General features: G+C 48.8%; 1 long non-coding RNA gene across 1 annotated transcript; it reads left to right on the forward strand.

The window, feature by feature from the left end:
- Positions 1–3,885: 3,885 nt before the first annotated feature.
- On the forward strand, positions 3,886–13,156 carry LOC110349538 (uncharacterized). Its single transcript, XR_002395559.2, has 3 exons — positions 3,886–4,378; positions 5,955–6,087; positions 11,966–13,156. It is a non-coding gene; the product is annotated as an uncharacterized LOC110349538 (long non-coding RNA).
- Positions 13,157–13,532: the final 376 nt, after the last annotated feature.

Consider the following 13,532-nt stretch of genomic DNA (forward strand, 5'->3'; position numbering starts at 1 on the left):
CACTGCACCTCCAGCTGGGCCCATGGCCTTGCTGACTTCTCTCGCTGTGGCCCTTGGAGTTGTGTGCCTTCCATTCCTCCCTGAGAGGTTTTTGTTGATTTTCTCCCTCTTGTGTGTTTCTCCATGCCGGGATAGTGGGTGTTTATACAGCATTCAGGACAGCTACTTTTGAAATGAGAGAACTGCTTGCGAATTCCTTGGGCTGCATGCTGAGATATATTATCTGTGAAATTCCTGTTTTATTTATTTATTTATTTATTTTTTTGGTATGGGGGATCGAACTTGGCACCTTGCACTTGCGAGGCAGGCGGTGGAACCACTGAGCTAAATCCCTGGGCGAAATTCCTGTTTTAATGATGGCCAGATTTCTGAGCATAGGGGGGCATTTCAAAATCCGGCCACCTCTCTGAGCTATCTATCCTGTCCCCCACCGTGTGTGCAGAATAGTCAACAGGACTCACTTCGTGTGCGCAGCACCTTTTCTCCCTCAAATCACCTCCTTAAAGCCCAAGAAAGATCAAAACACGGAAAGATATATTCACCTATATTGTAATTCTTCATCAGGTTATTAAATACTGCAGGCATGTGATACAGATTGAGATTTGTTTGCTCAAAGTCCTCAGGACTCATCCTCTAAATTCTTACCATCAAAGTGTGGTCCCCAGGTCTGCAGCATCGACACCCCAAGAGCTGATTAGAAATGCAGATTTTAGGGGCTGGAGAATTAGCTCAGTGGCACTGTGTCTGCCTCGCAAGCACAAAGTCCTGAGTTCGATCCTTGGTACCGCGAAACAAAACAAAACAAAACAAAAACTTGCAGATTTGAACCTCACTCTGGTCTTGCTGTGTCAGAATTTTCACTATAAAAAAGATTTCCAGTCGATAAATATGCACATTAAAGTTTGAGAAGCGGGGCTAACACGTTCATTGCGTCATCATGCCAAGTAATTAGCAAGAAACTGTGGCCAATGTAACCAGGCATTTGTCTCTACTCACAAATAAGTCACTGCAGTCACTTGGCTTTGGTTTTGATATGCCAAGCAGGACAAGAATATCTGTCTTCTCCACCATTTGCAGTTGATGCTAGGATTTTTTTTTTCTGGTCAAGTGAAACAAGGGGATTAATCCACTTCCAAAAGCACCGTAAAATGTTAGTGATTACAGTTGACTCACGGCTTCATTCTAATTTGGGGGCGTCTGAGTTCCTCCTCGTTAGAGCTGGCCTAATGCAGACAGAAATTTTGAGAAGTCCCAACAGTCATGATGCCTCAGCGACAGGAAATGCCAGAGCATGTCATCTGTCAGTAGGGGTAATGATAACGCCTGCTCTCAAAGGCTCTCACCTGTGCCTGGCATCTGCCAGCCCCTCCCGCAGCTTCTCCCAGTGGTCTTGGTGGTAAGCAGGGCTGCTGCAGAGTAAGAAAGCCTTTGTTTGCTCTGCTGGGCTGCCTGACCCCTGCTGGCCCAGGGCACTGGCAAATAACCTGGCTTCACCAGAGCCCACTCTTCACCCAGAACTGTGAATCTGGGACATGCTATGGAAAACAGGGATGGTGGAGCATTTTTGTTACCAGCAACACTGGTCATATGCCATGCTCCATGATGCCATTAACTGCTTATGATCTGCAATCAGATCCGGCTTCCTCCAGCTCCAGTGCATTTCTGAACATTCCCCATTATTCTCGGAGATGTCCATTACTCCCCTGGCAAATTGCTTTTCTCTTGAAACTACCCAGAATTAGCTTCTGTCTCTTGCTACCAAGAAGCCTGAGTGACCACTCCATCCACCCTACTGGCCTGTCCCGAGGAATGAGACAGGCAGGCCAATCCTTGGCTATGGAGAATAGTACTTAGAAGGTCCCACTTCGTGCCAGCCAAAACAAACAGTATATCTCCTTGTGTTTCAGCTTGATAAAGCTGCATTCTTCCATCATCAAATTCCAAGCTCCAGATCCCACCACTCCAAGGACGGCTGGTCTCCTTACATTGTCAAGGCAAGGAGCCCAGTCCCTGGAAGCTCTTCCTCTGCCTGTAGCCAGAGGCCAGCTGTGGGTCCTGATCCATTAAGGAGAGTACTAAGATCCACCCCACTCCTCTGTCTTATCTGTAAAACTAAGTGAAGCAGACTCCCAGGCATCTCCCACTGTGCCACCCAGTTTGTCCATGAGCCATCTACTCCAAAGTTGTTCAGGTCCATCTCTCGATTTCTTTCCTGACCTGCCAAGATGTGGGTAACCAGATTCCCTCTATTACTCCAAGATGCTCAAAATAAAACAGATTTCATCAAGGCTGCAGCAGAGCTAATGCAAAGGAGCCTACCAGGAGCCTAGTAGGATAAATGATGTGATTAACATGATTCCTTAGTTAGCCAACGTCACAATCTGTCATTGATAGCCTTATTCCTCCTTCCAGGATCATATGCTGCTGATTACCAATCCAGAGGAGTTGAAATACCTTGTCATTATTACTTCAACTCCAAGACAAGCCTCCCTCCAGCAAAAAAGGGAAAAGATCACAGCATGGCATTTATTTGTTCTCAAGATGGAAGCAAGTGAAATGGAAAGTGCAGGGAAATGTTCTGAGAATTCAAGTTGTCTTTTGTAATGCTGACTTCTTGATACTGGAAAACATCGCCTTAGAATCTCCAAATTATGTGAAAGAATTAGCTTTGGGCTGTCCTTCCCTCTTTCTTTTCTTTCTTTCTTTCTTTCTTCTCTCTCTCTCTCCCTCCCTCCCGCTCTTTCTTTTTTTTTGGTACCGGGGATCGAACTTGGGACCTTGTGCTTTCGAGGCAAGTGGCAAGTGCCAGGGATTTAGCTCAGTGGTTACGCCGCCTGGCTCAAGGCAAGTGGCAGAACCCTTGAGCTAACACCCTGGCCTTCTTCTTTCTCTCTCCTTCTTTCTCTCTCTTTCTTTCTTTCTTAGCTTGCAGTTTTATGCAAAGACATTTGTTTACTCTTACTCTGTCTTCTTTTTAAACTGTGCCTTGTGGAGGAAGAACGTAGACTTTTGATCTTTCTGTACCCAGGCTCTGTCCCTCTTTTATCTGCCTTTTTTGTTGTGTGTGTGTGTGTGAGTAATCCTATGCCCCAGGCTTCCCTTGCATAGAAGAAAAATGCCAACACTCTTCACCTTTTGCCGATTCCTTTTCTTTTCCTTCTCATTAAGAATTTAGCTGTAGGATCCTGACCAACCTAGGTCCTAGAAAAGCTCTTGGATGTCTACACTTGGAGATTGTATCTGACAGTTTTGTTCCACACAGGAAAAAAGGAGGCTCCAATGCCCCTTGATAGGACTGTGGGGAAACATTGAGATATATTATTCATAGAATGAGGGCTGCCGGGGTAGCTCAGTGGTAGGGTGCTTGCCTGGTGTGTGTTGCAGCCACAGGTTTGATCCCCAACACTGCCAAAAAAAAGTGAAGCTCAGACTTCCAAGTTGTTTGTTGATAATTAGATTTTATAATCTACATATGTTGATTGTCAACTGTGCTATCGTAGAAGCTGGAAAGAGTTTACAAACTGAAGCTGTGGAGGTAACTTAGTGGTTACCGTGAAATTCGCTATATGTTTCACCATTTTCATAACAAAATACCAGATAAAAAAATTCTAGAAAGCCAACAGTTGCATTGAGATTTTTCTGAAGAAGCTTATCTATAATTCAACTCCCTCAAAACAGTAACTATTTTGATTTTTTTGAGCCTGCATCTCTACAAAGTTTTCACAGTGAGGCAGGAAACCAGGGCCTGGCACTGTGGCTGGGGCAGTTGGGTGCCACCTGTCAATTGCAGAGCCATGGTAACCACGGGTGCAGAGCAGCAGCCCTGAGCCCACCACCTGATACCAATCCTCTGACACGAGAGCTGGCTGCGCCCTGCACCTGATACCAATCTTCCGGCACGCGATCAGGTGGGTTTTGATGCAACGGCTTGGAGCTAATGTCAGGGAGATGATATAAAAGATGGCAGAGATGGACTCTGCTGCTTTCTTAGTTTTGCACTGGCTCATCCTGTGTGCAGGGCGAAGCTTCTCTCTCTCCTTCAGGGCACCTTGTCTCCTTGAGCACTTTTTTTTTTTGCCATAAGATAAAAGTTAAACCAAATCTTTGTATGGGACAGTAACAGACTGGAAAGTACTGCTGGTCATTACGACACCCAGTAACAATGTCATAAAAATGAACTAAGAATAATATCAAGAATGAAAAGGGAGTGGGGGATTAGAAGGGGAGGGAAGGGGGTTTAAAAGGAAACAAGCTGTATTACATACATGTGCCAACTTCCCACAACGATTGTAAAATGCACGTGGAGCAAACCTGTACTAAGAAAAAGTACTCTATGGCTCGCTTTTTTCATGAAACGCTGTTATTGTGATGTCCCTAGGTGAATACTATTTCCTGGTGAATGCATCTATGTTTGGGGAATTCTTTTGTCCCAAGCACGTGTGTGCATCCCCTTAAAACCTCAGCCATGCATACTCCAAGGCCAAAGACCTTTTTAAACTCAGCATTGAGAATAAACAGAGCTCTAACTTGCCGCTCCTTTGAAAGCTCTGGTCTACCTGCCAACTACTGTTTCTTGAACGAAATGGAAAGTTTGAGTTTAAGACATATGGGCCATTTCCCCAACGTGTGCCGTGGCTGTTATGCGCTAGCTGCTTGCTAGGGAAATCTCTGTAGCCTCCTTCTCAACTTTTCTCCTTTAGCCACGTATTTTTCCTATTTCTGTCTCACCACCATCCCACAAGCAGTATTGCATTAAAGTCTCAGAGGGGATAAAGTCATAACCTGCTTATAAAACCCACATATGTTTGTAAGCATAACATCCCTTGTTTTTTCCTGGATATAAAAACTAATCATGTTCCTGGTAGATAATTAGGAAATCCATAGAAATAAAATCCACTCATCTTCCCATCACCCCAAACTAGGCTACTGGTAATATTTTAGTCTTTTAAAGAGATTTAGGATTTTACACAGTCTGTTTGCCTGAAGCTAAAGTGTTTAAAACAGGACTATTCTACTTGTTCAAGTTCTACCCCATACCTGCACGTCTGCAGATGAATTTAACACCAGTGCCTTTGGCCCAGCCTTTTTATCCATGTGGTGGCTGTAACGAGTCTTCTCAGCCATCATTAAGGGATGATTTAACATGTTGTCGAGTATATGAAAGGCTCCTCCACTCAGAATAGCAAACAGCTGTTCACCATCTCCAATGAGCCTGGAGCCAGAGGAGGGAGAGGAGGGGTTGGGGCTCTGGGCAGCCCCTGGGCCTGTAGAGGAAAGGTCGATGGTTCCTAGGGCCCTGGGTGAAACCCATGTCCTGGATCTTTTAGCTGAGACGAGGATATTTTGGCTTACAACTACAGGCAATTGCTTCTTTCCATATTCACTTGCTCTCTCTGACTTTTTGGGTTGGTAGTTTACAGTGGGAGGGCCACAGGTTGTCTAGTTCTTTGTAGATCTTTAAAAATAGCCTGTGTTAACCATAGTCTTGCCAAAAGGCAGCAGGATGGATTTTGTGATGTCTGGGGTTCTCCCCATACAGATCTGGCTGCCATTTTCCCTGAGCTTCCTGTTCTAGAACTCGGTGTGCTTCGGCTCAGCTTCTGCTGGTCGCCATCTTGCCTGGCAGTCTTGCGGGCTTCACTGTATCCCTGATTGGAGGGCAGCTCTCTTTGTTCTACCAGACGGAGGAGTGGAAAGGGCCTGGGACATGGAGCAGTGTGCTGTTTAGTCCCCCAGTCTTGGGGAATGCATGCCATGTGCTCCTTGTGGCAGCAAGTGTTTGGGGTGGTGGCTGACATAAAAATCTCAGTGGGGCACTTGGTGGCCACCATAGCAACCCTCCTGACATTGCCGGAGGCCAGAGAGGGCCAAGTCACCGGCCCCAAGTCATAGTAAGAGAGAAATATGAGAAAAGATGCTGTTCTAATGGCTTTTACTATTGCAATCCATATTAGGCTCACCTCCATGTAATGGCCACCAGGAGGTCATTCTACATACTCATGGGAGCTGAGAGATTTCAGAAGACTGTGAAGAAACACAGATAGGAATTTCATACAAAGAGAGCCCAAAAGCTACCAAAAACTCAAGGTAAAATAGTTTTGAGAAGAAGAGACTCTGGGTCTTGGAGTATAGCTTATTGGTGGAATGCTTGCTTAGCATGAGTGAAACCCCAATTCAATCCCTAGAACTGGAAAAAAAATAAAATTAAGAAGGAATTCTGTGTGAGGGGAATATATATAGCAGGTGCTGTTGGTGCCCATTTGGACCTTTTGGTCCTCACATCAGTACATGCTGAGAGGATGCTACCACTTCCTGCTAAAAGCACATGTGGCTAAGAGTGTGAGGTTTTTTCTTGCTTGTTTGCAGAGCAGATCAAAGACTCCCAGGAGTCCTCTGCTGTAGGGAACAGGGGAAGGGGACGTTACCAGAACCTCTGCAGTGAGTCCTGTTCTCCTGCGAGCCACGGCAGCACACGGCGAATTACAGGAAAGGTAGACAAATGAGACTAAGAAGCTGAGCTTTGGGTCTGATCAGTGCTGCTCTGGGCAGCAAAGACAAGAAGCCCTAGCTTGCAGCACCTTTTATTTAGTCCATCCAAAGAAACAAATGTAACAAATGAATAATGTAGATTTCAGTATCATATTGGGATGAACAAGGTGTAACAAAAGACTGGGTGGGGGCGGTGGAAATCTAAGAACAATGAGGAACTATGCAGATGAAGATTTAGTTCCTCCCAGGAACTACACAGATGAAGATTTGGTTCCTCCCAGGGCGTCTCCCACAGGTGTGGTCTTGTCCTGGAGCTTTACAGCATCATGGGATCATTGAGATCTCCCTTGTGACCTGAGGCCAAAATGGAAGTATGTCTTGGAGCGTTATTGCCGGCCTGTAAGCAGGAGAACTAGGCCTCCTCAAATGATTTTTCCCTAGAATTATGTAGCATTGCTCCCAACACTCTGCTCAGGAGCAGCCTCCATAATTTGAGGGTAAATGGCCCAGCCTCTCTGCCCCTCAGGGGCACAGTCTCAGGCAAACCCTCAGCTAGGCTCATGGCTGCACAGGGTCTATTTGACAGATGGCCCAGGAAACACCGGCTGGGGAGTGGGGGAGGGAGATGGGGAAAGGATGGGAGCCAGTGACAGGCATGTCACCCCAGGAGCTACCAGGTAGCACCTGTGGGCTCAGTCCCACAGAGAATTCTGGGAGACAGAGTTCAGCATTACCCATCTGAGGGGCAGAGAGAAAGTGGCCATCACACAGGATTCAAAGTGCAAACCTACACAGGATGGTTGGAATGTCTACTCAAAGCCAGAAAACCCGGGAAGGTGCCCACACTCTCCTGGGTATGCGGAACTCAAATACCCATCCTACAAAGGGGCAAGAGGGGGTGGGGAAGGACGGATCCACAGAGCACCCGCTCTGGCTGTGCCAGGGGCTCTGTCCACGTGATTTTATTAAGTGATTCCACGAGCCTTGGGGAGCGAATATGCTCTGTAACCCCATTGTGCAATTAGGGAAGCCCAGGCCAAGCAACTTGCTGAATACTACTAGGAAGTGGTGGACTCTGGATTTGAATCCAGTTCTTTTCTATGTTCTCATGCTGTACCTTACAGATGTGCCTGTCAACCATGGCCCTGGACGTGGGATGCCACCTGCCACCACATTATCGGCCCACTCCCCTGACAGCAACAAGTCCTGTGCTCCCTCTCGACACACAGGCTCCAGGGTGTCTTCTGGGGAGCATTTTGTGGCTCTTGTTTTCACTTAAACCTTAGAGGTTATGTGTGCAAATACTATTCCATAGCAGGACATGAAGAGGGATGGGGTGAGGGCCCCCAGGGTCTCCTCAGGGAATAACAGGTGACTGTGGTGTGACCATGGGTGTGTGCCAGGGGTGTTGGCCGAGCTGCTTGGGGTGGAATCTGCATGAAACCCAAGTCTTTGTCCAACCCAACCAGCTCTCCTGAGGTCCCTCCTGCCTTGTTTGGTGGCAATGTTGACCAGAGTCTCATTTCTCTCAAGTTCTTTGAGGGCAGGGGCTGAGCCTTCTTTGCCTTTGTGTCCCCAAAGATTTCAGAACATTCTATCCACAGCCCTAGCTGCCTACTGAATGATACAGCTGTGAATGATGATGCATGATGAATGGGGTGTGTGTTCTGGACCCAAGTGTCCCGGCTGTGTGCTTTCTTAGGAATTAACTTTAGGTTGTTATTAATCTTTGACTATTTGTTATGGACTTGTTGAAGCTAGCAGGAGAGGATGATGAATGCTTTTGGACATAATGAATAGTGTAAAGCATGCTCCATCGGCCCGTGGGCTGGAGTTCATAAACACTCCTCGCCATAGTTGATGTCACTCCCAGAGCTCAGGTTTCATCCCTGCTCTGAGTGCTCTACAATGTCCTCCCGGTACACTGGGGCCCGGTATCGGCCCTTTGAAAGGACTGTGTACAAGGCAGCTAAGCCTCAGATATTCAAAGTGGAGTCTTTACCCTACCTCCTTGTGTCAGGCCATGTAGAGGGCACAGGGACAAAGATAAGGAAGTCATGGTCTCCATCCTTGAGGCATTCACCCCCATTGTTGACTGGGGATAGACTCTTAAAAAGACAATGTATTGTCATTCACAGCCAGTGTTCCATGGTCTAGACCAGTGATGGCGAACCTTTTAGAGCTTTCAATAATACAAACAGCCCTCGGCCGCACGCGTGCCGTAGGTTTGCCACCACTGGTCTAGATCGACACTCTGGGGTCTCATCTCTAGAAGCAAGACCAGATCAAAGTCGGGAAGCCATGGCTGGGCCCTGAGTCTCAAAGTCACTGATACTTATCGGTACAGCTCTTACCTAGTCACTGCCCAGCTGGGGCTCACAGTGTCCTCATCTGGAATTGCAAGGTCAGCCTGAACCATTTTTAAAACGCTCACAGTAAAATATTTAACCAGCTTCCCTTCCGCCTTTGCCAAGCCAGGGCCAGTAGACGTCTCAGCTCTGCCTGGATTCCGAGGGGGCTCTCTAATCCCACCCACTGGCAGCCCACACCAGGGACGAGTCTCCCAGTCAGGAATTCCTTTTGTGGCACTACCCCAGGTCCCCAGTTCTGCAGTTTCCATTAATTTCCTTCAACCTGTCCTGTGGGGGAAACTCGTGATTACCGATAATTCTAGTTAATCCTTTAACTAGAAAAAGGAAACTAACCATCTAATAGGCAGAATGAGGGAATGACTTGGCACACCATCTGCAAAATATAAACTGAAAATATTCCGGAGTGTTCTCTGGGAGGCCGCAGCCATTAATACGGCTACTGCGGGGCCTGTCTCCTGGTGGCGGGCAGATTTCTTCCCTGCGTGTTTGTGGCATAATCATTTTTCTTGCTAAGATGGAACATCTCCAACCCTGTAAAAAGCTTTCTGACATCTCTTTAAGCGGCTGGCCTTCCCCCCTTTCAGAAGATGTCATGGTTTATTAATTCTTTGCAGAAGCAATAAGAACTGGGTATTGGCTTAATTTGGGCCAATTTACTGTTATGGTAGAAAAATTGGCTCTGTCTCCTTTTATTCAACACAAGGGACGATAGTTCCTCCTTTAACCCTTCCTGTGCTTCACTCTTCCCCTATTTGTTTCTACTTATGTGACTTTAGACTCGCCCTTTAACCTCTCCATGCCTCAGTTTCCTCAATTTAAAACCAGGACAATCACAGTATCTATTTTGTAGGATTTCTTGAGTGACTTAAATTACTGGGTTATTCATGTCCATCAAATGCTTCAAATGGACACACTGTTTTTAAAAATCTGGATATTTTGCTTCTCAAAAATCCAGATTTTCAGTTTCTCACAAATAGCCAGAAGTCATGACAACCTTGTGTCCACCTTCCTACACAAAGTGACTGAGTCAAGGGGGCCTCTGAGAAAGGACATCCTGTGCCAACTAGGCCTCTGAGCTCTTCCGTTCTCTGAGGGTAGGAAGGGCCTTTTTTCGTGTGGACAAAGATCAGGGAGCTGCAGATTAGATGTGGGCAGGGGGCAGAAGACCCCAACATGGGCTCACACATTGGCCTAGAGCAGGTCTGTGACCCTGAATTTGGTGCAGTGGGGGCTAAACTCCTGCTTCCAGGAAGACCACTCTGGCCCCTGTGCAGGGTCACATTTATTTACCTTCCTGGCTGGGTCACATCAGAGTGTGAAAGGAAACAGTGCACGTAAGTACATGGAGACCACAGGCACATCCTGGGCTGTCTGTGGTATACTGAGCTGCGGAACGTCAACCAGGCGCCTGGTCTCCAGAGAACAGCTGGGCCACCGGAAACTTAAATATCCCTTGCAAGTGTTTTGATGTGGCTTGGTGGTTTCCCTTGGGATCGGAAGGAGGTGTGGCGCTGGCTGCCCCAAAGGTTTTCAGGGGGCCTCTGAAGCCTGCAGAGCAAGAGGTGTAGAGCCCTGAGCTGACCATCAGGGGCTCGGGGTGGCGGTCACCATCTGGAGGCCAGTGAGGCAGCCATACCATGCCCTGGGGAAGCTGCGTGACAGCGTCAGCCTCCCTCCCCTGCAGGGCTGGCACCTGCATAGGTGGCCACATTGAACTTGAGCAAGGCCCTAAACTCGAAGGGGCACTTGGCTGCAGATTAGGAGACAAAACAGTAGCTCAGGGCAGACATCTACCCTCTCTCGTTTAGATATAGCAACCAGGGGCTGGTGTTCAGTGCAAACTTCACAGCCTGCTTCTCAATCCAGTGAAGACCCCATGTTGGGTCTGGGCTACCCTCCTCCTTGTCCTCTGATCGTACTTCCTTTGAGGTGGGAGTGTTGCGGATCTTTTCTATGTTGCGCTTCACCTAGGGTTTGCCTCCCTCCCCCACTCTGGCCCGCATGGTGGGTTGGGGCAGGTGAGGAGGGAGGGGCTACAGGCCACCCTCACTTCCTGGGCCCAGCCTGAGGCCACGCCAGCCCTGACAGCTGGCCATGCACTGGCGCAGAGAACTGGGGGGATGTTTGGGTGACCTCAGGCATGCAACAGGGGCAGGGGGTGGGGAAGAGAGGCTAGGTCATAGGCCCACATAGCCCAAGGACCTGCGAGGATTCGATAGGGTCCCCCAGCCTTGGAGGGATATGGGAAGCTGAGGTCCAGAGAGGAGAAAGGGCTCCCCAAAGTCACAGCACAGCAGGTGTCTGGTCACCAGCAGTCTGGAGGCAGAAGGTGCAAAGAACACGACAGCTTTGCCTGCAGCTGTGTGGGTGGGGGTCAAGGGAAGTGATTTGCTTCTGTCTGTGTCACTAGCACTTATCACGGTACCTGACACACACATGAGGCATTTCATTGTTCACTGAACCTTAGCACAGTGATCTTCAGGGGGATTTGTCTTGTAAAAGGAATTTTTGTGTCATGTGTCTTATAATGGCCCAGAGTCACTTTGGCACAGAAAATAAATAGGGGTCTTATGTGCCCTGTGAATCTTCTTGTAAAAACATTTTATGCATTACACAAACAATGCACATTTATTATATTTAATATAGAAAAAACAGGTAAGAGAAAAAAACATCTCAACTGATGAAACCTGGGCCTAAGCAGTGTGTGCCTGGGGCCTGAAGTATTTGGGACACTCAGAATCCTTTCTGTGTTCTGGTCTCCATTCTTGGGATCCTTTGTGTTTCCTGCAGGTGGGGGCCCAGCCCGCAGTTGTTTCCCTAGAAGGCTATGCCCTTTTCTAGAAGGACAGCACTAGCGTGTGGTAAAACCTGACTCCTGGGCCTGACAGCCACCAAACACAACCTAGGGCCAGAACTGTGAAGCAGTCGGGTCCAACCCAGCCCCGACACCTGGTGTCACCATCATGGATGCACCCTGGGTCTGGGGCACGGAGCTGTAGCAGGCAGAGCAATCTCCATCTGTCACGTGATGTCTAGCAGCACCCTTGACAGACTTAAAATGAACAAGGAGATGTACTCAGTCCTTCTATGCTGTTGCTGTTCAGGTGCTACCTCCCCTGCCTGACCCAGCGTGGTGAGAACCTGGAAGGTGTGGGCTCGAGACCCAGGCTTCTTGCATTTGGCCACGTGACATCCACAGCATGGGCCGCATCACCTTTCTGTGGTGAGCACTCCCCTGTGCAGTGTGGAACACATGGCCTTTCCGGTCACAGGGTGCTGGGGTACCCAGGCTTCGAGAGCACGGGGGACAATAGGGAGGAATCCAAAGTCCTGCCTTGCCTTCCTGCTTCTTCCTCTCCTGCTTCCTGTGTGGGCTCCCCAGCTCCTTCGCAGCCCCTGTCATGGTTCCCCAAGTGCTAAGCTTCACAGCTGTGCAGGACGATAGGTGATGAGCTGCTTCCGTGATGCCCACCATCAGATAAGCTAGTGGGAAACAGCTCTGCTGGACGAGGACCAGACTGGACGAGGGAAACTGAATACTCCTCCAGGACAGCGGGAAACTTTAGCTTCCAGCCACAGGCTTCAGAGAAAGTGCAGCAGCCGTGGGGTCAGGTCGGAAGGCTGGTAGCTGTGCTACTGACATCTGCTACTGTCATCTGGGGGTGCGGCACCCTCTCAACACAGGCAAGCGGATTAAAGTCCTTCTGCATAGTCCCCTGCACTTTCCAACCTGGGGTCCTGATGCTGATCTGAAAGCTGAGGCCTGAAAGGCTGACTTGGTACTGCCATATCCAGTGTGGGGAAACTGAGGCACAGAAAGGGCTGAGGTGGGTTGTGGTGTGAGTGCCACTCTAGGCAGAGCTCCTAATATGCTCTTCTCTGCCCACCCTGAGTATGCGGGCGCGCGCGCGCGCGCACACACACACACACACTCTAAGTTTTACAGCTCTCTAAAATTTATGAGGAGAGCCCAGTACCCGGAGATCTCTTAATTAAGTGGTCTTCCCAGAGGAGAAAGGAAATGGGCTTCCATATTCTTAGCACCGACATTGATCGCATGATTTACTGCCCCAGGCTTGTGTTTCTCCTCATATCAGCTCCCCTCGGGAACAAACATCTATCACTTTGAAGGCGGTTTGAACTCCCCCTTTCCCTCCTGCCCCCTCTTGGTGCCCTGTGGGTCCTCAGCCTTCTGATCTGCCTCCGTGGCCCAGGGGCCAGGCCCAGGCTGCTACCCTGGGCACACAGACAGCCCTCTGTTGCTCTGCCCGTCCACCGGGGCATTCCGCGTGCTCAGGGCTGGCACTGAGGAGCTGCCCCTGTACTTGCGGGGATGCGGGAGCCAGGGCCCGACCCTCTTTGTGCTGCATGGAGGCTGCTGATGGCTGCCTGGAAGATATATGGATTTAATCAGGCGCCTGACAGGTAAGACCCGGAACAGTGAGGATAGTCTGTTCCCTGAAATGTGGAGGATCACAGCCCAGTGTTTGCTTTGGAATTGAATGAATAACATTGTTCTGCGACAGGAAATTCTAAAAAGCAGGCTTGTAATTTGCAGTGGGGATGAGAACAGATCTGAAGCCCCCTGCCCTGGCCCAGGTCCCCTCCTGCAAAGCCTGGCTCTGTCCTCTACTGTTAAACCTTAAACATACCCCAGTGACCAGCGCATCT

Source organism: Heterocephalus glaber, unplaced genomic scaffold, assembly GCF_053883595.1.
Source record: "Heterocephalus glaber isolate CG9 unplaced genomic scaffold, H.glaber_assembly_v1.0 deba00001497, whole genome shotgun sequence".
Taxonomy (NCBI): Eukaryota; Metazoa; Chordata; class Mammalia; order Rodentia; family Bathyergidae; genus Heterocephalus; species Heterocephalus glaber.